Genomic DNA, 23,757 nt, shown 5'->3' with positions numbered 1-23,757 from the left:
GTGAGAGTAAATTCAGGTATGCTTATAAAGTTCATAAATTCAGATTTTTCTCCTAGTTATGTCTACCTGCATTTCATGCTAAAATTCTTGTTTTCAAGCATGCATATCTATTTATGACCACTTGTTTCGTTAGATTACCTTTTGATTTATGGATCAAAAGGTTTTAGAAGACACACTGCTTAGAACACAACCGTGAAACGGATGAATTGAGGAGTATATAGGTATCTCAAAACTGTAAAAATTAGTAGTGTTTGGCTGCTAATTGGGTGAAACATGTGGATAAACATGTTTGAGAAGCACCTGTAGCAAAAGCCCTAAGCCGCTGGCTCTTGGATCACAGTGCTCAACACATCACTGCACACACATGGAGCAAAAGTCAAGGAGCCCTGGAACAGAAGCTGGACTGGTGGCATACTGAGCTGGGGGTGCCTGCAGCTGGTGGGGAGGGACAAGACGACAGCTGGATTAGTCCCGTGGCACCTTCCTCAGAGCTGCAAGGAAGTGAATGGAGGTGCTTCTGCACCGTTGTAGTCCATGGCATTGATCCCTCTTTGCATGTGTTCTCTCCAAAAAGCTTGCTTGTATTTCACTTACTTCTTCTCAGACACCATCAGGGGAGGAAGAACTGATGGTGGTCCCCAGAAAAAGAGGGTTTTGTATTGTTAGACTTTTGATCTGAACATGTCCCAAACTGGGGACCAGGTTTGAATCTTTCCTTTGCACTTAAAGAAAAAGGTAGGTAAGTGCTTCTGATCCCCTCCCTGGTTCCTCAGGTGAGATACCTGAATTTGTGACAAATATTGTAGTTTAAGCATTGTGTAAGTATAACTAGAAGTTCTAACAAGGCAAAACACTCACTGCAGTAGGCTTTATACATGTGCCAAGAGCAAGTCCTTCCCTCTTTGCCTCTGGGACTGGCTGTGTTGGATAACAGTCAATAGCTGGCAATGGAACTAGAAGATCTTTAAGGTCCCTTCCAACCCTAACAATTCTATGATTCTATGACAATGAACACAGACTGACACAGTAGCAATAGGGACCAGATATCTGCAAACCTGATACGACCCCAGTTAAGTACAGATGTTCACGGTTTGGGACTTTCATTGCTCTAGGTCCCTTTGTTTTTCAGAGGGGTAAGCCCTGAATTTATCCACATTGGCAGTTTCCTTGAGAGAAGAGGCAGATAGCAGAGGGAGAGAGGAAAGAAGGGGATTCATATGAAATGTCTTAAAGGAGAATAAATTTCTTTTGACTGCTGCCTGTGGAGTTTTCATATTTATTGGGAAGGAAATCATGCTCAGCAATTGTCATTGCCTCCCAGAGAAGTCCTGCATCCATTTGAAGGTACATATTGTGTCAAAGCTGACTGTCTCTCAGATATGACAAGTGACAGCTGAAATCATTCGGGATGTTCCAGTGAAAGGAATCGAGAACCAAATTTCCAGGGGCTATGGACAGTTTCTGTACATAAAACTCTCTTTGAGTATAAAGGGAATTTTTCAAAAGCATTCAAGATCTCTTTTGCCTGCTCTCGTAGAATTAATTTTGTGTTCTCTTGGTCACCCAAATAGCCCTTCTCTGCATCTCATCTAGTTTGGCTACAATTATTTTAGCAAACAGGATGGGTCAGGGACCACTCACTGGTCCAGATACCACCTGGCACAGCTGTGCTATACCCTTACAGCCGAAATCTCTGGCACTTCAGAAGTGGGTGGGCACATCCCAGGGGTCCGTTTTGAATGCTGCTGGGGCTGAGACAGTCTCCAGCTTCTTCCCAGAAGTTGTCTTGGGAGTGTTATCTTGGCCAAAACTCAAGGACCAGGGACTGTGTTAGGAATTAAGTGATGTGGGTAATCATATTCTGATGTCTGTCACAGTTTGAGAGCTGTAGTTGCAGCCTTCAAGCTCCTCTGTCATGAATGCGAATGATCAGAACTGTGCACAGTACCTCAGATGAGGAGCTCTTCATAGGTGTCAATAGCTATGTCTAGTCCCAGAAATTAAATTTACGTGGGACCGTTCTCAGGCAATGAGATCATTAGGCCCACAGTGATGTGCACTCGTGCAGCTGACCTCTGTCAGACTCTAAAACAGGGTGCCCACATTGAAAACGTATATGCTGAATGATCCCCACTATGTGCTAATTCCCAAGCCAGTGTCATGTCCCAAAGGAACTCTGTGACTCTGTGATGCCAGAGACCATTCCAACGATTTCTCAGTATGGGCAATCAGATTATATCGTCTAGGACCTTTCACTGGCACTGTTTAGCTCATTAGTAATACACAAAGACAGTCCTCACTACTTCTGCTAGAGAAATCTTGCCTGATGCACCCTAGCACTGAATTTGCTTTGCTAATGGCTGCATCAAGATTGTTCCTGGGCCTCCTATCCTGGATGAGAAAACTCGTGTGTCTCTCTTCCTAAGAGGTCTCGAGTGTAAGATTCCAGGTGTTAACAGAAATTCCTCATACTTTCCTAAAGCTGAAAGGTCCTTTGCTGAAAACAACAGGGGAGACTGCTTGGGTGCACGCAGCACCTGGTCAGTGAATACAACTCCCAGGGCATAGAGGGTGTTTTCTGTAGGTGCAATGCAGTGTTGGTGCCGTTGAACAGGATACCAGTAAAACTTATGTATAATCTGTGCACTATTGTGAAAATAATAACTGAAATAGGAATAGGTGCAGAAAAGGACTACTGCAATAACCAGAGTTCGGGTGAGCCTGTTTTAGGGGAGGAGAGACATGCGGCTTCACTTATTTAGTTGAGTAAAAGAAAAGCTCAACTTTTTGCCAGCTATCCATAGATACCCCAGGGGCTGAGTACTCAGGAGGGAGGAGACTAAAAGACATTTCTGGCACAAGACCAAATGGCTGTAACCTGGTCCTGAATAAATGGACACTGGAAATTATGAAGAAGCTTCTAAACAGCGGAGGAATTAAGTTTTGGAAAAGCCTTCCAACAGCAGAAATAACAGACAAAAAAACAACATTGAAGAGGGAGTTTAAGAAATCCGTGGAAGGGATTATATGACCTGATGGCTCATGACAGAAGGAACTGAAGTCAGTGACAAAGAAGACCCTTCAAGATCTGTCTCTGATGATCTGAAAAGTATCTAGGGAGACCATGTCCCATTGATGTGCAATGACAGAGAAGGTGGAAACTGAGTCTCAGTCTCTTCAGGGTAAATGAAGGATGATGTCTTTGAACAACAGTTCTGCCATTCCATATAATAGCAAAAGAGCTCAGGAATAGCTTCTGTGGAGACACACGTGGTGATTTGATGTAGCACGGTTGGGGAAGGAATGGTCTGAAAGAGCTATTTATCCTAACTGTGTTTGCAGTATCTTTTGTCCTAGGTAGGCTATAGGCATGACAAATAAATAGGCAGATATCTAAATACAAATTTTAAATCCATCAGATCTTAAATTCAAGAGCTTTTGTATCCAAATGGCTGCTTCATGCCCTAAATTCTCTGAGCTGTTCTTAATTCTTGCAGCACAGAAGGCATGTAAAAACCACCCACCCACTACTTCAGAGCCATTTTTCTTCATCTAAATGAAATTTCTTTAGTTCCATTCATCTTTACAGCTCATTCAACAGGTCCCTCTGCAGCAGTGAAGGGAAGTATGTTTCAATGTGCTAATCCAGCTCAGAGATGGATTAATTGACTCGCAGGCCCCTCTGATCACTAGCCAGATGTCTCTCCCCAGCTGGCAAGGCTTACTAATTTTCTTGTTGTTCTTGTTAATTCTGGGTTTCCAGCCAGCAAGGGCCCTTCTCTACTCAATCAAGGGCAACATGCCCTCTGACGACATTTTGTATTCTTTGGCCTGCTTTCCCTTGGGCAAAGATATTCAGCTATAAACCTCCTCTCCTGGCTCTTTTTCAGCTGGCCTGTGGCCCCTGGAGAGAAGTGTCCTGGTGCAGCTGCACTTGCGTGTTTGGCATGTTGGTCCACCTTGGGGCAGTGCTGCGCATGCTCAGGGTGGGTGATGAAGGCATATGGGGCCTGGAGTGCCAATTTCAAGAAGTGGTCAAAAATTTCAGGTCTGTGCATTGAATTTTTGGGAAAAAAGATACAAGAGTTAGAAGCATTTTCTTCATCAGGCTGTGCGCTATGAAATGGCATGACAGCAAACTCTCAAGAGCGCTGAGAAGGCCTCAGCATGAATAGACCAGTTAGGACAATAAATTGGGAAGTAATTTAACATAAGGGACGGTTTGAAGATAGGATGTGTGAGCACTCTGGGTTCCACCCCTGATTCTGTCATTGTCCGTGAAGTCTTGAGCAAGACATTTTGCTTCTATGGTACTTCTATTTTCTCACACCTAACAGAGGTTTAATCATAAAATCATAGAGTGTGTTGGGTTGGAAGGGACCTTTAAAGGCCATCTAGTCCAACCCCCCTGCAGTGGGCAGGGACGTCTTCAACTAGATCAGGTTGCTCAGAGCCTCATCAAGCCTGGCCTTGAATGTCTCCAGGGATGGGGCCTCCACCACCTCTCTGGGCAACCTGTTCCAGTGTCTCACCACCCTCATTGTAAAGAACTTTCTAATGTCTAATCTAAACCTGCCCTGCTCTAGTTTAAAACCATTGCCCCTCGTCCTATCGCTACATGCCCTTGCAAACAGCCCCTCCCCAGCTTTCCTCCAGGCCCCCTTCACGTACTGGAAGGTTATTATATTATTATAATATTAATTATTAATTTTTATTAATTATTAATTAATTATTATTTTATTGATATTATTGTTATTATTAATAACTTTTTAAAAAGACAACTGCCAATGAGCAAGACACTATGTGAATTAATTATCACTTGCATCACTGATCATCACATCTGCAGTGACTTGCAGTGACTTGGCTAAAACTGTGTTGTCGCCGAATGGAAAGGTGCCGATTTTGGCAAGCCTATAGAGCATTGATTGCTCTTTCCCAATGTCTTGGGTCATTACTGTGATTACCTTGAGTAGAAAATTAATCTACAAGAATTTATCTGGACAGAGCAACCTTTATTCACCTTGGCTGTGACTTCCTCACACCAGTCGTGGTGGTTAAGTGGTCCCTGAGGGAGGACAGCTGAGAGTACTGGCAGCAATAGGAGTCCTTGAAGATTTGAACTGTTTAACACTAAGATCCTGGAGTCTTGCTATACATATAACTGAATCATCCTTATAGTTTCTCATTTATAAAGGTGCAACCCTGGTTTTCTAGTTTCTTACTAATGAGGGTCATTTGTCCCAAGATGTAAAAAAAAATTAATTCTTGTATTATATTAATCCTTTCCTTTCCTTTCCTTTCCTTTCCTTTCCTTTCCTTTCCTTTCCTTTCCTTTCCTTTCCTTTCCTTTCCTTTCCTTTCCTTTCCTTTCCTTTCCTTCCCTTCCCTTCCCTTCCCTTCCCTTCCCTTCCCTTCCCTTCCCTTCCCTTCCCTTCCCTTCCCTTCCCTTCCCCCAGTAATGAGCTGACAGAAAGTAGTTCCCCAGAATAGAAAAAAAGAACACCAAAACCCAAACACTTCTTGACTGCACGGTTGTGTTTTTTTTCATTAGAAAAGAAGTTGCAAAATATTTTTTCGTGACAAGATCAAGAAGAGCACAGCTTGAGAAGACAGAAGTAAGAAGTTCATCTAAGGTGTGAACATAAGAGTTCATCTGCATTCGCTATGGACCACACACTTCCTACTCCGACTAAAAATGGGGAGGAGGTCATTCCTTCAGCATCAGAGCAGTTGCTTACAATTCATAGGGATGTAAATAAGAAGAACACCTCACTCTTGTAATTTAGCACCTTTGGTCTTTTTTAGCTTAAGTACGTGCCTTGTACAAATCTCACCACTAATTTCTTCCCACATTAAGCATAGCCCCGGGGAAGTTGTTTTACGGGGAACTTAGGGCTTCGACCTTTGATCACTGTAACCTGGCTTCTCACAACCCTGAAAACAAGTGTCTGAAAAAATGAAATGTGAACAACATGCACCATCAATATCAATTACTGCGTTGTTATGTGGTAAATTTTCCCCACAGGGGGTGAGCAATTCACTTGACGTGTTTGGCAAAGGGTTTGATCCTCCTCCCCATGTGCAGCGATGCGATGCGATGCTGGCGTCTCTCGATACACGTCGGAGGGGTGCGGAGCGGAGTAAAAGAGGGCAGAGTCAGACTCAAAGCTTCTGCGAGCACAGAGAAAAGTGGTCTCTGTCAAGAGAGGGTTTATGCAGTCTGAACAGCGGGCTGCAATCTTTGAAGAAAAGACTTCAAAGAAAAGAGGAGAAAAGAAACAATGTCTAATCTTCATACAAATGTGCTCAGGGGTCTCTGAAACTCAGAAGCTTCCAAGAGTTAAGAATTAATTATCGCTTGCCAGAAGCAAGCTTTATTCACAGGTAACGGTTACAGCAATCCAAGTCCTTTAGGTGTAAAATTCATGGAATTATATTGAACTGATTAAAGCTCAGTAAATCACCATATTTCCCTTTGGTGTACTTGCACACTTTCCAAATGTTTGATGTTATCCTTCACATTGTTTATGGGGGATATACGACAGCAGGTCCCAAAATTTCACCTTTCAAAGGAGATACATGTGGAAATACTTTGGTACGAGAATTGTGACTTGCAGGTTCGCATTAAAACATGCCACAAAGCGAGCCAGCTTCTCCGTTCCTGTAGAGCAACGCAGCCCTGTTGGCTTCTATTTACTGCAGCAAAAGACAAGACTCTAAATCATTTGTCAGCTCCACAGCTGTATAAATAGCGAGGAGCGCTGTGAACAACTAAAAGCAAAGCACTGCTGTTCCGATTCCACTTAGCAGTGTGTAAAATGTCCCTTAGGCCAGCTGAGGTATTCAGGATATCTCAGCACCTCACAGGCTTTATTGTATTTGTCCTTACAATACCCTTTTGAGTAAGCACTCCTGATATATCCATTTTACACCTGAAGTTTGAAACCTAAGGAGGTGATATGATCCATGGTTACAGAGCAAGTTAGTGGTGAAATCAGGAATTAAACATTTAAGTACCTGGAGGACTCAGTAATGTGATGGAGTTATTGTGCTCAAGAAAGGTAATGACTTACTGTGAATATCTGACCAGAGACATACTCAGGCCATGGTAACATGTGTCTCTTAAATCTTGCATTAACCACAAGCTGAAGGTGCAAACCCAGCTGGCTGGTGTGGCTCAGCTGCTGCACAGAAACACGTTAAACTGCAATAACTTGATTGCGCGTCCCAGCCCTCCTCTAGAAAGCACTATCTCTCTTTTTGTCTTTAAGACTTCAGTGAAAACACTTGTGGCAGAAGCCCATGAGAGAGCTGCACCACTGCAGGGTACCAGTCCCCTGACACGAGCAAGGGTCTTCAGACCCACAGCAGCTATATCTCACATACAACAAAAAAAATTGCTGCTCTTAAAATGTCAGTGAGCCAAGGCACCTGTACAGGAGAGAAGGGGAATGAAAGACAGCGACCAGGTCAAATGCAGCCACTTTGAAAGAATGAATCTCCCTGCCAGGATTGCAATTGCTTCATTTTGTGTTTATAGCCGTATGGCTTTTGAGGTTAGACGGAATTTGTCTTGATATTTGCCCACCAGCAGCCAGGAGGCATCTGCGACTATTATGTCCCCATACATATGAATACTTTGCAAGCCGATAATAAGCAGACCCAGCCACTGTGTGCCACCAGCATTGACAAAGAGGTGGCAAACATAGATCTGCTGCTGCTTGGGAGTTGCTGGCCATGACAGAGGATCTAAATAATGCAGGGGCATTGAATTATCCCATGCTAGCATCCAGAAGGATGCAAAGGACAGAGTTTGACCCTGGTGTTGCGTTACAGGCAGGGCTGTGGGTGTTTGTTTTCAAAGCAAATTTTATTCTGCGAACATCCAGAAAAATCCCAGGCAGCCTCCTCTTGCTGACTGCTGCAGCTCCCAAGACAACAAACCCAAAGGTAACTGGTGCTGCCTCTCCCTCCAAACGGGAAATGTTGATATTTCAAGTATTTGTTTAACTGCGGATAGTTGACACAGCTTGTGAGAAATTATTCTGGGAGGAAAGGAAACCTCCCAAACTCCTCTGCTTCCTTTGCCCCCGGCTCCTCTCGGGTCCCGCTGGCTGCTCTCCGTCACCCCAACAGGAATGTCCCTGCCCCAGCGTCGGTTCCTCCACCCCTTCCTTGGGATTGATATTTTCCTGCGGCCATCCCCTCCTGCCAGAGCTGGGGATCGAGGGGCGCGCAGCGAACGGACCCTTGATGGCTAAAAGTGTCCAGATCTCCTGGCATCAGCAGGGTCCTGATTTACCCGATTACCATATGGTGTAAATCAGGCAGACTCTGGCCCCGAGTGACTCGGTACCAAAACAGGCAATCTGGTACTGAGTTGATTTTGCCCGGTGGGGGATATTTGCTGTGTTTGTTGTAAGATTTTTGGTGTCACTTATCACATGCCCATTATAATGCATTGCCTGAGGCATAATTAAATTCAAAGGGCATGTCTGTGTTGAAAGGGAGGGTTACAATTTGTTGGTGTTCGGATTTTTCATTAAAAACCAAGCGTTTTTTTTTTTGACTGGCAGGAACAATGGTTACAGAACAAAAATGCTATTAAAAAAAGAGAAGGCAAAGGCTTTTCTTCTTCTTTTTTTTTTTTTTTTTTTTTTTTAGCAACTACCTGCCTGACATTCCCACACTGACTTGGAATAAAGCCCAGCATTTAAAAATAGCTGGATTATAACAGAAAGACATGGCAAAAAGAAGAAGAGCCTTGATGTTGAGAAAGGTCTGGCAGGTGATAGGTATGTCTTTTATGCATATAGATATATATATACACACACACACAAATAACTATATCTATACGTGTGTGTATGTGTTTCATCTCCAGATGAAAAATTTGCCTTTGCTGCTGAAGTTTCCCTGAAAGCTCAGTTAATTAGTTCGCATAACACCCATGGAGGCAGACATTAGTATCATCCTTATCCGCAGATGAGGAGATAGGAAAGAGCACAGGGAGAAGGAAGCACAGAGAGATTAAGGGATTTCTACTACAGCAAACTCAGTGTAGAGCTGGGAATTCAGTCCAGCAGGCAAAATTCTAACCCTATTAAAAGCAATGGGAGACTAGTTTAAGAGATGCCTGGATTTGGCAATTTTGCCTGCTTTGTTCAAATGCCTCTGATCTGTTCACAGTTACATGTGTCCTGATGATGCTTTCAGAAGAAAATTGCACCTCTGACCGTCTACAGCTCCCGATCAAATCTCAGCTGAGTCCCTCAGTCCCTGAGCTTCAAAACAGGGGCTGAATGTCTTTGAGGGACTCTGTATCATGCATTTACATATATCTTGAAAAATAGTCTGGAGTGATAAGAGAAGTAATTTAAGATCTTCCTAAATTGAGTACTATATTCTCCCAGGCCACCAGGGTCACAGGAACTGAATTTTTACATCCCTTGCTGCTATATTCCACAGTACCATGCTATCAAGAAATGGCTGGAGGGTTTCAGCTAAACAGATGAACTACATTTAAAATAGATCAGGCAAAGGCAGCTCATTAAAGGAAAAAAAAAAAAAAGCCTCATTTTATAATGGCTTTTTTGCCTTCTTGCTTATATACTTGTTCCAGGACAATATTTTCATGTTATTAGGGTGTTTTCAGCTCTTATTTTTAAGCTCACTTCATTAATGTTGGTAGAACACTTTGAAGTAGAAAACGTAAGTGCTAAGTGGTATCACTGACACACTTTCACGGCGACGCTTTTGCCCTCCCAGAGGTCATGTGAAGCAAATGTGTCACACCCACAAATGTGCATAAATTGCTGCTGGCAGTAGAGGGCCAGATTCCCTCAAAACTGTTGCAGCAGCTGTGTGCTGCCTGCAAGTGCCTGGAAGAGGATTCCTCCTTTCAGCAGGGGTCTGCCAGCTAGAGAGCGAGTCCCCAGCCTTGCTGTGAGGAACCTGGCGGTGAAGCAGCTGTGGGGCAGAGGTCCACTGCCTGGTACTTCTTATCCACTGTACAAAAATCCCCTGAACTGATCTGAAAGTCATCCAATGACTTCGTTGGTTGGCACCAGATCTTCAAAGTTCCGTATTTCTCAACAAGAGTGTGATGGTCTGAGGAGTCTGGGAAGGAGTGTAATGCCTACTGGGATATGTGGGAGAGGAAAGACTTCTGGGGTGGGCGGCAAGATGCCCCTGCTGTAGCCTCTTTGAACATGGGGACTGTTTCATAGGGCTTGCCCGCTGCTGCAATGCAGTGCTGTTGAACACCGGGCTTTACGGCCCGCTTGCCTCCAGCCTGGAGGATTGCAGGGCAGGAGATGGGTTACCGACACCTGAGACAAGGGCTTATCCATGGAGGGCGGAGTCTATGGAGTCCTGTGGCCTGTTGGAGAAATCTGCAACATCCAGATTAATTTTGAAAATCTGTTATTGTAACTGTGTCTCTCCTACCTGTATCTCTTCCGCATCACCACCCTGGTGCAGGCAGGCAGGTGGGATGCTGTCTATTGACCTCCGGGTATAATTTGGACATACACACTTCTGCCCACAGGCCACAAAGTGGGAAGCTGTCATGGCACTGTAATGACAGCCTTCCTGCTGAACTACAGCACCACGGCCACCCCGTTCGCCTGCAGCTGTGATTTATTATCTTGATATATTTCAAAAGCTAAAGGAGGTTGAGCTTGGTCAGTGCTTCGATGGAGAGGCCTCCAAGGAAAACAAGAGCTAGAGGAAATGTTCCCTGAGTCAGAGCAGGGGCAATAATCCAGCACGGTCTTAAAGATGTTGCTTTTGGACTGATTGTAAAATCAATGTATTGGCCACTGGTGGTCTGTGGGAAGGGAATGTAATGCCTAACGTGACTGGACAATAGCTGCCGGGTATTTCTTCTCCTACAAGGGTCAGCTCTACAGCAGGTGTAGATTGGATGACCTGAAGATGATGAATCTGGCTGATTGCTTTCTCTGCTGTGTCTTGTTATACGGATTTAGAGGCTTGGTTGTTTTTCTTTGTCCTGTTCCTCTGTATGTTACCTAATTCCTTAAACAGCATGGAAGCACACAAAATACAAGAATGGGGAAACATTTACTGATTTATTTTTCTTTCTAAAAAAGCTCCCAGCTTCTGGAAATCCACAGCTCAAGAATTCCCTTAAAGCTATCTGTGCTTAAGACCGTTGGCTACGTGGACTTGATTTTTCCCTCATCATTCCTACAGAACTATCTGAAAGCTCAGGCTGCTCACCACTGTTTGCAAGGTTGGGTCCATTGTCTGCCAGCTTCTTATATAGGGCAGGAGCTCTGTGCCTGACCTTCAAAGATAAGTGGCCACATCTGTTCCCATTAGCTCTTTGGATGTTGTGGTTCGTATCCTGGATTCTGCCTGCCGGAGCCCTGGGACAGTGTGCATCTCCAGAATGGAGTGTGAGCGCTGATTATTCGTTATGTAGTGTGTTTGAAACAGCGCCAGCCAAGGAACGCAGGCATGCCGTTTCTGCAAAGCAAGATACATGCATGTAATAAAAGGCACGATCCCTTTTGTAATTGCAAAAAGTATATTAAAAGAACACTGATCTGAATTTAAAGTGATAATGAAAGTGAACACTTTCATCCATGCACCAATCTGACACCAATCTGTTCCTAAACAAATACCTTTTCTTCATCTATTCCCCATTTGTAGCACAAAAAAGAAACATTTTCCCATGGGACCCTGGAATTCAGATTCAAAAGCTGTTTTCATCTCCTGTTTTTGTGTTTCTGGTTTAACAAGCTGCACATTGGAAGTAGGAAATGTGATAAATAATCCCACACTAAAATCTGCAAAGCAAGTGGAGCATCTCTACCAACTCCGTTATTCGAGGCTGTCATTCCAAGAATGAACCAAACGGGCACCTTTGAGGATGGCAGGGTGTTTAAAAACCACCGCTGCAAACTCTCTGTGACTGTAGTAATTAACTGTGGCTCTCCGCTGGGAAAGCGAAGCCTTGATAAGCACATTACAAAACCATTGTCGGGAGTACAAGTGCTTTGAAGAGAACACTGAAAGGAATTTTACTTCGGAATATAAGAAGGTATGTAATGTGAGATTTCTCGAAGGAGAAGATTATGCTTTATTTGGGCTTCTCGAGACAGGCTGAGAAGCAGAATGTGAGAATGCTTCACAACTTATTTAGGAACACAGACATTTGTAGTCTGGACTGCACCCAAGTCCAATCTAGCCCAGCATCTTGTGTCAGAGAGTGGCCAGCACTGGATGCTGCAGGGGAAGGTCCAGGAGAATTTGCAGAGTTTACATTTTTACAAGTGGGGGAAACATCTTCCTAATTTCCAGTTATTGCTGTGGCTGCTATTTTGTGTAGATTTAATTTCTGCCTGCAAGACAAAAATTAGTCAGAGAGGTACCTGTTTCAGACTTTTGATATCATTGTCCAAAGCATAAAATGCTTCCTCCCTGTCGTATACCGAATGACTATAATCACGACAAAAAGCCTGAATTCCACCCGTGCAGTTAATTATTCCGGTGGATGTGTCCGATAGATTCCCATAATCTGCTCCAGCTCGCTGGCATAGAAATGACCACTTTCCTTTGGCCACACAGCAGTCAGGGCAAATGGAAATCTGTGCTGTGGCTTGGAACGAGGTGTGGGCCTTTTTCTGACTGTCACACTGGCAGATCGACACCAAAGCCCCCCAGCCCTTGCAAGAGGCGACACAGAGGGTGCGTGGGCCAGGCTGGGACCCTGTTGACGGGAATCCTTGCTGATACTGGCTGCCTATGGGCATGTTGTTTCCCCTCCCTGTGCTGCCTCTACAGAGCAGAGATACTGACAGTTGCCTTCTCTGAAAAGTGGTCTGATTGATAGCTGTGGCTAAAAAATAACCATAGAACATAACAGAAGAGATTGTTTTTTAGGATTATCAGCTGCACCACTGAAATTGCTTGAAACCACCCACAAATCTCCTAGACAGAGAAGAACAAATTCACCTCCATACAAAGCTTCTCCTTATGTTCCTCCTGCAGAATTAAGCTGAGTTTTTGACTTTTATTTCTTGGCATTGGCTTTTTTGTTGTTATTATTATTAAAAAAACAGAACTTAAACTTAACTGTCATCAGATCCCTCATTGAGCGGCAGCAGAGGAAGGGCATTTGCTCTGGAAATTAATATGGCTGGCATGTCTGCCTTGGTTTTGAGGATAGTGTTTTCATGTTCTTTTCCTTTCTTCCCCAGCTTTCTTCTCTTTTGTGTCTGCCTGCCTCTTTCCCATTTCTTTCACAGTCACTATTTTTGCTCCAAGCAAAGAACTCAGTCATGCTCTCACCCTCTCACAGGCTCTGTGTACACTTGAGGTCAGGCTAGCCAACCTGATTCTCTCTGGAGCCAAACTTTGCATCCTTCCCTTGCCCTTTTCATACCCTCTGCCTCCTCACAGTTTTCTGTGTCCCATTTCCTGGGATTTCCCCCGTCTTGCCATACTTCTGAAGGGCAGCAGTGCCTCGCTGCCAGCACACCTGTCTGGGGCTAACTTGGGTGCTGCCGGTGGCTCTGAGGCAGAGCTCCTGTTGGATCGCTGTGCCTGTCGCTCCTTTCCCCTCTGACGTATTTTAGCCATTTCAACCACATGATTTTCAGGGAAAGGGACGGACTGTTACTCTGTGTCATTACCCACTGTAGCACAACGCAGCTCCCCTGTGGTTCAAGGCACCATATGTTTCTTTAATAGACACAGTCATTTTTGATGTGCCCTCAGATTTCTCTGAACTCACTTTGCCCCTCTGTCCCTCCTTCCTCCTCTCTGTACTGTTCTTTTATCACAGTTTTCCTTTTCGGCACTGTGGTTCTTCCTCCTTTTCCCCACGCTCCCCTTGCCCTCCTGCAGGGCTGTGCTGCCAAGCCTTGGGCAGCCCTCCTGGGGTGGAGATGGGGCCAGGGCCAGGGACCAGCAAGGGTCTGCCAGGAAGGGTAGAGCTACTTCGACCCCTTTCCCTTTGGAAAGAGTGGGGATTTCTATGCCTGATCCTAAGTGTACAGGGAAATAAAGAGGAAGAAGGAGCAGAGCTGTCTAACGAGCTCAGCAGAGGTGACATGGTTTATAGAAAAGGCTGTGTGAGCAATGGGGAGCAAACCTTGCTGGAAGAAGTATTTAACATCTGGCTTGCAAAGCCTTATTCCTTGGAGGTCTACAGTCATTTTGTCACTTTCCCTGGCTTCCATTTTCATATCTGCTTTATCTGTGTTTTCTTTTTTACCGTTTTCTCCAGTTCTGTTCAACCCTTCTTCCTACCATTTCCATCAGCACAGCCTATGGGCTGCTTCACTCCAATGTTCCTAAAATCCCTTGATTGGGGTGCTCCAATGAGGCAGCAATTAATTCTTGTATCTGTAATTTGTTTATCTTCTTCTATAGAATCTTACAACAAGCCTCAGGAGAGGGATATAAATGATGAATGCAGGTTAATAACACGGGAGTCTGAGGAAAATTACATTAAGATGACACAGCAATAATGGGTATAAAAACAACTGAAGCATGTGGTGAAGCCCCTACTATGTCGTAATATTTCCACTGGTAATATACATCGTAGTTTGTGCTAAAAAAGCTGAAACTTAAAAGTGATGAAAAATTAATGCCTCCAAACTGCTACTGAGAAGAAAGAAGGTTAGGCAAATTATTCCCAGTTGTTACAATAGGTGAAAAAAAATAAGCAAAATGGGTGAATTTAATCCTATTTAATTTTAATCATCCAAAAGTCTGGATCCTAGCCAAGTATATCAACAGAGATCCCTCTCTCATCAGTGCAGAGATGCAGAGACCTCAAGAGAGAGAGATTCATTCCAACCCAAGAAAAATACTTAAAAAGGAGGGAGCTGAAGACCCTGCCTCTCCCTTAGCTGGAGAAGACTAATTAATCCAGTCTTACATAGACAGGATGTCTAACCCTTCCACTTTGGAGCTTCGTCCTTCTCTGAGACATTTTGAAAATGGCCTAAGGTCACTATGGCACAACCAGGATTAGCAGAGTTATTTGTGGTTTCTGGTATAATGAAGTGGAGATGACGCCGTTTCTATTTGTTTAATAACAAGAGGCAGCTCATGGATTTTGCTAGATGCACTGGAAGTGTCTCTGGCAGATGTGAGGTGTTGGAAGCAGAGCTACACAGTTGTACCAGATGCTCAAGATGCTCAAAAACCTATATATCATCTTTGTAAACATTTTGTGTACCTGCATGAGCCTAAGGGGAAGTTACCTGTGTGAGCTAATATCACCGAGGGGTTTGAGAATAGCTGCCACAAATCTTCAAGCAGGTAAACAAACCGGAGAAGCCTTGCCCTCTCATGAACAGTATATCATTCTGCTTTAAGAGGTTGAAAAGAGCTGAAAGAAGTGATGTGGGAAGTGGTCACACTGATATGAAAAGGGAGATCTGCTTCACTTTGTCCAGTAATGAACCAACAGAATAAGAACTGGACACCATCTCTGGAGCATCAACTGGGTAAATGCATAGGACATCTCATACACTTATCACGAACCAGAATACCTTATGTGTCAGGACACTGGTATTGTGGAGATGTAGCTGTCAGGGTGACAGGAAAATGATGAGCACTACCTGCTGAACGGAGAACACAGGCAGGGTTTGTCACCATGGTGAGATACGTTTCTTCTAATATATTTCAGCATAAATAATACTGATGTTGTTTTTGAGAATGATAGCATAAAGATGAATTGGCTAAAACCTTGGGTTAGGGGCGCATTCCTAGGGAGGCAAGAGTGCAAGATCCTACTTCAATAGGATAACGTAGAAGAAAGTACTGTGGAAAAGCACTTAGGTGAAGAAAACTTAATCCATGTAATTGTCTGCTCTTCCAAAGCCTTAACAAGAGATCTATCGGAAACACTGGTTTTCACTGTGTGATCTGATAGACCAGAGACTGCTTGTAGATAATGTTTTTGGTTTCACTTTTAATACTACTTCCCAATAACAGTAAAATTTCAGTTTTCAGCCTGCAGCCTGTGAATCCGCATGGGTCCAAGGACTAATTTCACAATGTCCATGCTTTTCTACTTTTCTGAGAAAAGCGACCCTAATGCCAATACACTTAGCGCAGAATCTGCATCCACAGGGTGAAATAGGAAGGGTTCAGCAACATGAAAAAGAGTGAAAACCACTGGTACATAAAGAACATTTTTTAAGTTTACACAAGGAAAAAGATATCGCGATTCCCATGGCCTTTTTTTAAAAAATGGAAATACTCTGGTTAATGGACGACCACCTACACTTGTATCAAGAAAGACTGAAAGGCAGAGAAGCTAGATGGCAACAGTCATTGACACTGTCAATGACAATGACAGTGTCATTGCCCAAAGAAAGTAGCACAGAAAGTGCTGAACTGAAGTCACACTTGCTAAATTGATCACTGGGAATTGGCGATTTAGGCTGTGGCCTAAATCTCCAACCTGGTGCGTGAGTCACGGCCCTTTGCTCTGAGATATGGGAGACCTGAAATCTTATCGTCACCCTTGATGACAGGGGAAGAAAGCCAGGGGGGTGGCAAGAGGCAGTTAAGAAGGGGAAAGTGCTGACTGCCATTTTTATTGCAACAATCTAAACATACCATGGGCCCCTGCAAGTTGCTGGCCAGCTGTTTTTAGATGATCATGGCATCTATTTTAGCACAATGTAAATTTTGGGGACATTTTATTATACAGCGGGATGAATAGTCTATAGAAGAAGTTCTGCTGGATTTGCCACAGCAATCTGCCAGACAACAACATCGCCAGCCAAGTGTTAAAAATATGAGCACATTAAAGGTATTGAGAATTCCGATTGATCCAGCGTTCTATGCAGATGAGCCTGCAAAGTGCATTTTCTTTTACCTGACTTGAGTTTACTCAGTGGAATAACAGGCTGTGAGCTAAAAATAGCCTGTCAGGGGCGAACAACAGCCAGCTTTCTCCTCGGCTTTGTCTGTATTCCTCACTTGCTGCAAGTTGAGCTGCTGTTCCTTTCTGTGGCAGCTCTGTGCAAGAAATTTATGTTAGATATCCAATGGAGAATTAGCAGGTGGATTGGAGATCAAAGGTTGTGCGCTCTGCTTAATATCTGTGGCATTTTTCAACTCTCAGAACTGAACCGAACCAAACCAAAAAATCATCCAGGAAAAAGAACGTTAATTGGCTGGATAAACCCCCTGGTCTGTGGGAACAATTAGGCAAAATCCACATCTTTGAGTAAATCATGGAGGGGGCATCAAAATAGCAGAGCTCAGATGTATGATACAAGCTACGGATAAAACTTTATGAAATTACAGTCTTTGATGTCATCTTAATAATCTTTAGCCACTTGTTCATCTGTATTTGTGGAAAACCTGGCCTTAACTCTTTCAATTCATTATGTTCTTCTCTTTTCAAAAAGATCAGTAACATCCTTAATATTCTCCCAGGGCTGTTTTGGTTGAATATGACATATTTATTTGTCAAAGACAGATGTCCAGTATTATGAAATGTCTAGCCTAATATCACACATTTTTTTTAACATGACATGACATTGGAACTGAATAATTTTTAGACATAGTTCTGTACCTCTAGTCATCCATTGGCAGTTGGGATTTATTTTAAAAGTATGTTAAATCTGGACTGGAGCAGTTTAAGAAGAGTTTGGACCTCCTAATATATGAGTCATAAGGAGAGTTGTTTCCTTGTTCTGTTAGTGTTTTTTTTAACTGATTTAAGCAGCAAATATGCAGCCTGATGAGACATAAACAAAGGTTTACAAAGCAGCCTCCTTAGTCTATTTAGCAACATCTATGACCACAAGAAAGTTGGTGCTGGTGGATTTGCTAATGCAAATATTACAAAGGATAACTTGGTCTGTTTCCTTCGTGTTTATGGTGCCGTAACTCAAAAATTATTCAGTGAAAATCAGTGGACATCTTTCAATTTTATGTTGGAGCGACATTTTCAGCTGTAAAGACATTATCAAAAATGGACATTCCTAAACACAGCAGGAATGTGCTAACAATAAATTCCAACTTTTGTAATGCAGTCCTAGAGAAGGAAAACCAAATCATCAAAACCACCAGTGCAACAGCATCATCCTGGAAGGTCAGTGCTGGGGACCACTACTAGCGGGGCAGGGCTACCTGCAGTCCCTGTGTAGGTCCAGTGGCTGCCTGTATTGTAACTAGTCTTCTGCCACTTTAACAGATACTGATGGAAGGGGGTGTGTGGGGTGGATTATAGACCTTTAATACAAGCACAGGACATAAAGTGGTAAAAAGGGAAAAAATGTCTCCAAATCCCTGAACCCCAAAGCACAGGAACAACCCAGGCTACATGGACAAAGAACAAATACAGGCTGGTTGGAGAATGGATTGAAAGCAGCCCCAAGGAAAAAGACTTGGGGGCGTTGGTTGATGGGAAACTCAACATGAGCTGACAATGTGTGCTTGCAGCCCAGAAAACCACCTGCATCCTGGGCTACATCAAAAGAAGTGTGGACAGCAGGGCAAGGGAGGTGATTCTACCCCCCTGCTCCACTCCAGTGAGACCCCACCTGGAGTGCTGCGTCCAGCGCTGGGGCCCCCAACACAAGAAGGACATGGACCTGTTGGAGCGAGACCGGCGGAGGGCCATGAAGATGATCAGTAGGCTGGAGCATCTCTTCTATGAAGACAAACAGAGAGTTAGGGTTCCTCAGCCTGGAGAAGAGAAGGCTCTGGGGAGATCTAGCTCGCTGCAGTACCTAAAGGGGACCTATAGAAAAGGCAGAGAGGGACTCTTTATCAGGGAGTGATAGGACAAGGGGTAATGGTTTTAAACTGAAAGAGGGAAAATATAGGTTAGATATCAGGAAGAAATTTTTTACTGTGAGGGTGGTGAGACACTGGCCCAGGTTGCCCAGAGAAGTTGTGGATGCCCCATCTCTGGAGGTGTTCAAGGCCAGGCTGGATGGGGCTTTGAGCAGCCTGGTCTAGTGGGAGGGGTTGGAACTAGATGATCTTTAAGGTCCCTTCCAACTCTAAACATTCCATGATTCTATGACTGAACAATGCAGATACTACATCCTTTTGAGGTTCAGCAGGGGAATGTACTTATAACTGTTGCTATTACCTGGTTATGTCACTCAAAGTCAGAAGGACCATCTTGAACTAATAAGTAGGACAATTTGAATATGTAAAGGAATGAACCATATTAACCCAAGTCATATCAGGGAAGCAATTCTATTTCTGACTGCGGTGAAGACTCATCTAAAGGATGTTATAATGGCCTTGTGCTGATCCTGTTAATAGTCCTGTCTTTGGGGGCTTAAAGTCAGCTGACTTAGTTTCAGAGGAGAAAATCAAGCAGGTGGGGAAATCTTTGCAAGATTATGCTACATGGGAATCTCCAGGAAGCTTTGACAGCCCCAGGACAGACTTTCCCCAGCCCTAATTGAGCCAAAATCCAAATGAGAGACACTGCAAAGTGCAGCAGGGGAGGAGGATTAAAAGGTAGCTTTGAGGAGGAGAAAGGAGTACACGAGGGAAATCATGAGAATCCACTCCTGGGGGCTATAGGCCTCAGATTCATGCTGTTTTATGCAGAAGGGACAAAGTCTAGCCTTTTATCAGAGAGCTCCAAATGCATGACAGTTTTTAACAGAGTAGACAGCAAAGGCTAAAGAAAGAAAAGAAAGTACTCAACCCACCAGTCACTGAATTTAAACTAAACTAAACTCTGGTGAACCCTGTCAGGGAATCTGTGCTCAAAAAGGAAATCAGGGGACCCGAGGTCTCAGGAACTCTTGCCTTGAGGAGGAAGAGCAGGTATTTATGATACTGCAAACGCCTCTATGTGAAAACCTTGAGTCTAGCAGAAGTCACTTTTTGACAGCATCACTTGGAAGGAAGTATATTTTCTTTAATTTGTGCAGTGCAACCTCCTCCACACTCAAACCACAGAAGCTCTGAGCCTAATTCAGCCTCTCAGCCTAATTCAGCTTTAAGAACAGGAAGCAGTGTTTTAGTTTAAGAATGTTAAGTTTTTGGCTTAGGAAGTTGTTGGTTCGGTCCTTATTATAACCAAGATGAAAGTTATCACATATGCATGGTGTATAAACTGAGAAGAATTTGCATTTTTGAATACTTTAATATTGGACCAGAGTGTTGAATACTTTAATATTGGACCAGAAAGGTCTGAAATGCAAACCTTTCGAATCAACAAGATCAAGATGAACAGTGAGCCTAGGCTTGAATGCTTGCCAGGTTTTCTAATATTTTTTTCCTCACTTTAGCACAATTTCAATTTGGCATCCCCGAAGATTATGAATAGCTAATTCACAGATCTACTGACTTGAAAGGAATAGGGGCCATAGTGACCTTCAAGCTTGATGTCTCATGTAAAGCAAGCAAAAGGACCTCCCTGGATTAATTCCCACTTCAAGTCTAACAGTTTAGCACTAGGAATTTAAGAACCTTTGGACTGTGTTAAAGCAAAGGCCTCTGTAGCCCATGTCTGTTAATATTCATTTTCTGACAGAAGTCATCAGTGTGCGCTCAGGGAAGCATAGTTATAACAATCCATATATATAGTGATCCTCTTGGTAACTTCCTTTGATGACAAGTTTTTTAAAAACTTTGTGTCTCTAAAAGTTTCAGGTGCCAAAAATTCCCCATCAGCTTAAGTAAGTTGTTGCTTATGTGTGTGGTAAAAAAGTTAAATCTCAGTGGAAAGGCAAACTCTGAATTCTGAGGGAGAAAATTCTCTTTGCAAGATAAACTTATCTCTGAATACTAAAGGTGGTATGGTAGGGTCTCAGACACACTTTGTCTTCCTCCTACTGAGGATCTTGTGTTGCAGAGAGATTTCTTTTTTCAAAGAGATGCAGAGTCTTATGTAAATAAATGAAGGAGGACAATCTGGCAAAGACCAGAGGAAAAAACAGCAGCACCAGGTTTTCCTTGGTTGCTGACGTGGCATTTTGTTCGAGGTCAGTCACAGACCAGGCTCTGAGTAAAATTATGACTAAAATTTCAATCATGCAAGAAACACAGATAAAACTAAGCCTGGTCTGCTGGAGTCCTACCCTGGACATTTAGGTGAGATTCTTTTAATCAAAAAGCCAGATTATATCTTCCTACATGTGATCAGGTTAGTGAAAAGTCCCTTTATAGTCAGTTTATAGGGGAAAAAATAGTAATTTTTTGGACATGATTGCTTTCTTCTTGTATTAGATGTCTAAAATAGGTCTCATGAATCACTCCTTAAAAGTGTTATTTTTCTTTTTATCATGAAATACAGTTTTCTAAAGATGTAGACCTCCACACTGTGGTTGTCTCTGTCTTCCCGCTATGTCTGCTGGGATAAATCCCACTCTTTTCCTTGATTTGAACAAAGAATGAAGTTGTGTAACAAAATCACCAAAAGAAGACTCAGTTCCTAGGTAGCCACAGAGGTGGTGAAAAGTGCAACAGATCATAACAGATATTCCCTATTTTTTCCACCAAGAAGTCCACACACTCCTCCTGATCTGGTGAAAGGAACATTATCTCACAGAAAGGGGCAGTGGAAAGACTGTTGTTCCAGATGTCTCAGTGGGAGTCAAGGCAGTTTTGGTCTTCGTGAAGGATGTGACGCAAATTACATATTACCTTCACTGTTGGTATTAATTACAAACAGAAAGATTCAAAATAAATACATTTATTTCATTTGAAGGGGGAAGGATTACTTGCCGGCTTAGAAAAAGTTTTTATGAAATGCAACTATTTGGTTAACTGCAAAGAGTTCACAGGGAGACTAAAAGATATGAAGCTTAGACCTAAAGGCAAAGCAATTAGCATAGTTGTGCAATCAACTGAGCCTTTGCAGTTGCTCTTCACACACTTGGTTGGGCCGGAGTCACACACGACCCCAAGGGCTCAGGGCACAAGGTTCCCAGCTCTACAGACAGCGGGAGGCTTGTGGGCAAGAGCGAGGAGACAACTGCTTACGTGCCAGGCACAGATCCAGATCATATTGTACTCTCTATAGGCCCAAAGGTCCTCCAGCACATTGTAGTTTCACTCCAGAAGAATGTGTCTGAGCTGAGGAAATCAGCCTGTTTTGGAATTTCAGGTATTCTTCTCTGCTGTCACTCTGAAAAGGTCAGCATGGGTGTTAGAAGCTAGAGAGGACCAGCTCCTGAAGGTGCAGGAGACTGAAAGGAACTTAGTAGACAGTCTGTCCATAGTCTGGAGTCTCCTAGAAAATTTTGCGGAGAAAAGTGCCTTGTAAGCATCTGAAGGATGTCATTAATCTGTGTGCCTAGGTTTCAGCAGAGAAATAGGAGGATTAGGCAGAGGAAGATCTTCAGGTCCTAGAGCACGTCTGACAGCCAGCAACGAGGACAACAGGCTCTGTAAAGTGTGCGCATATCTCTGGCCACCAGACAGTGCAAAGATCCTTCCCTCCCTCCCAGCAGAAGGGAAACGAAGAGGCCCTGGCACCTGAGCGTGGGCCAGGAAAATACTGTAGTGAGTCTCCTCAGTGAAGAAATGCCCACCAGCCTGAGGGCTGGCCAAGGCTGCTTGCCTCGAAGTAGCTTTGCTAGAGAAGACCAAGCCCTAGCGAAGAACAATGGAAAAGGAGGATGAAGTGCTACCTGTTAACTGTTTACTCAGAAAAGGTTTTGAACTGATCAGTTTTCTTTCCAATAATCATTTTAGGAAGCACAGTGGCTTTTAAACCATCTGAGTCAGCCTGGGAGGTTTTACTGATCATAGCAGAATAGTCCACTGATAGACAAAAAATTATCAGAGAAAAATAGACATTTCTGCCATTCTCAATACCTTTTTCATTAATCCCTTTTCACCAGTAATAGCTTTTTCTTTTACTTACACTCTATTTTCTTTCCAAATCAGTATTATTTCCTTCACCAAACACTGAGTCCTTTACTCTAATAGAATCTAAATATTTTCCTTAATGAGCATAAGAGATGACAATGAATCATGTTAATCATTAGTTGGAACCATCATGCAAAAAGAACTCAGTGACATTTGAAAAACACTCAGTGCATGGGCTGAAGTTTATCATCTCATTAAGGACCATAAGATTATTTGGTGCTACAACTTATAAAGGAAACATTATCCAACTGATGAGATTGTGCCAAAAACCAGAAAGAGATACTTTCCCTTGGAACACACCACACTAATTGCACAAAGAGTCTAAAACATGTCTTGGTTTCTATTTCTTATGTTAAAACCCATAACAGAATGTCCCTGTAATAGGTGACAAATTAGAAAAAAAAACCAAAACAAAAACCCAACAATCTTATGACTGTAGTTCTTCCACAAGCATTATTTTGAGCCTTTCCAGTGGCAATAAATGTTTCATGGATTGATGGCCAGTTCACCAGACTGGAAGCTGTCTCAGACTGAGAGGTGGGCCACTTTCAGAAGACTAGAGAAATCACAGCCAGACTAGCCTGAGGCTCACAGTTTTCCAGATCACATCAACAGTCTCAGGTTCCAGACCAGATTGTAAGCAAAGCTGCAGCAGGTTCAGGACGTGAGAAATTAATTGGGATGAAAGGAGAACTTTGACTGCAGTTGTTAACTAAAGCAGAAATGAACACAACAGCAAAAAGAGGTGTTTATGCTTGTTATTAGGGAAAATGTTCAGATCATAAAGGTAACGTGGCACTGGGACCTGCTGCTTGGGAAAGCCATGGAGTTTCCGCCATCAGAAATTTTCAAGAAAAACATAATCAAACTTTTTTTCAGAAATGACACAGTAATCCTGACTCT

The 23,757-nt window shown here is 43.2% G+C and overlaps 1 protein-coding gene across 6 annotated transcripts in view; it reads right to left on the bottom strand.

The window, feature by feature from the left end:
* Positions 1-23,757, bottom strand: part of GRM3 (glutamate metabotropic receptor 3) — a 117,458-nt gene that overhangs the window by 75,937 nt on the left and 17,764 nt on the right. The window lies entirely within an intron of this gene.

Source organism: Chroicocephalus ridibundus, chromosome 1 (genome assembly GCF_963924245.1).
Source record: "Chroicocephalus ridibundus chromosome 1, bChrRid1.1, whole genome shotgun sequence".
In the NCBI taxonomy this organism is placed as follows: domain Eukaryota; kingdom Metazoa; phylum Chordata; class Aves; order Charadriiformes; family Laridae; genus Chroicocephalus; species Chroicocephalus ridibundus.
Note: the sequence above shows the minus strand (reverse complement) of the source record. Positions and strands in the feature narration are given on the sequence as shown.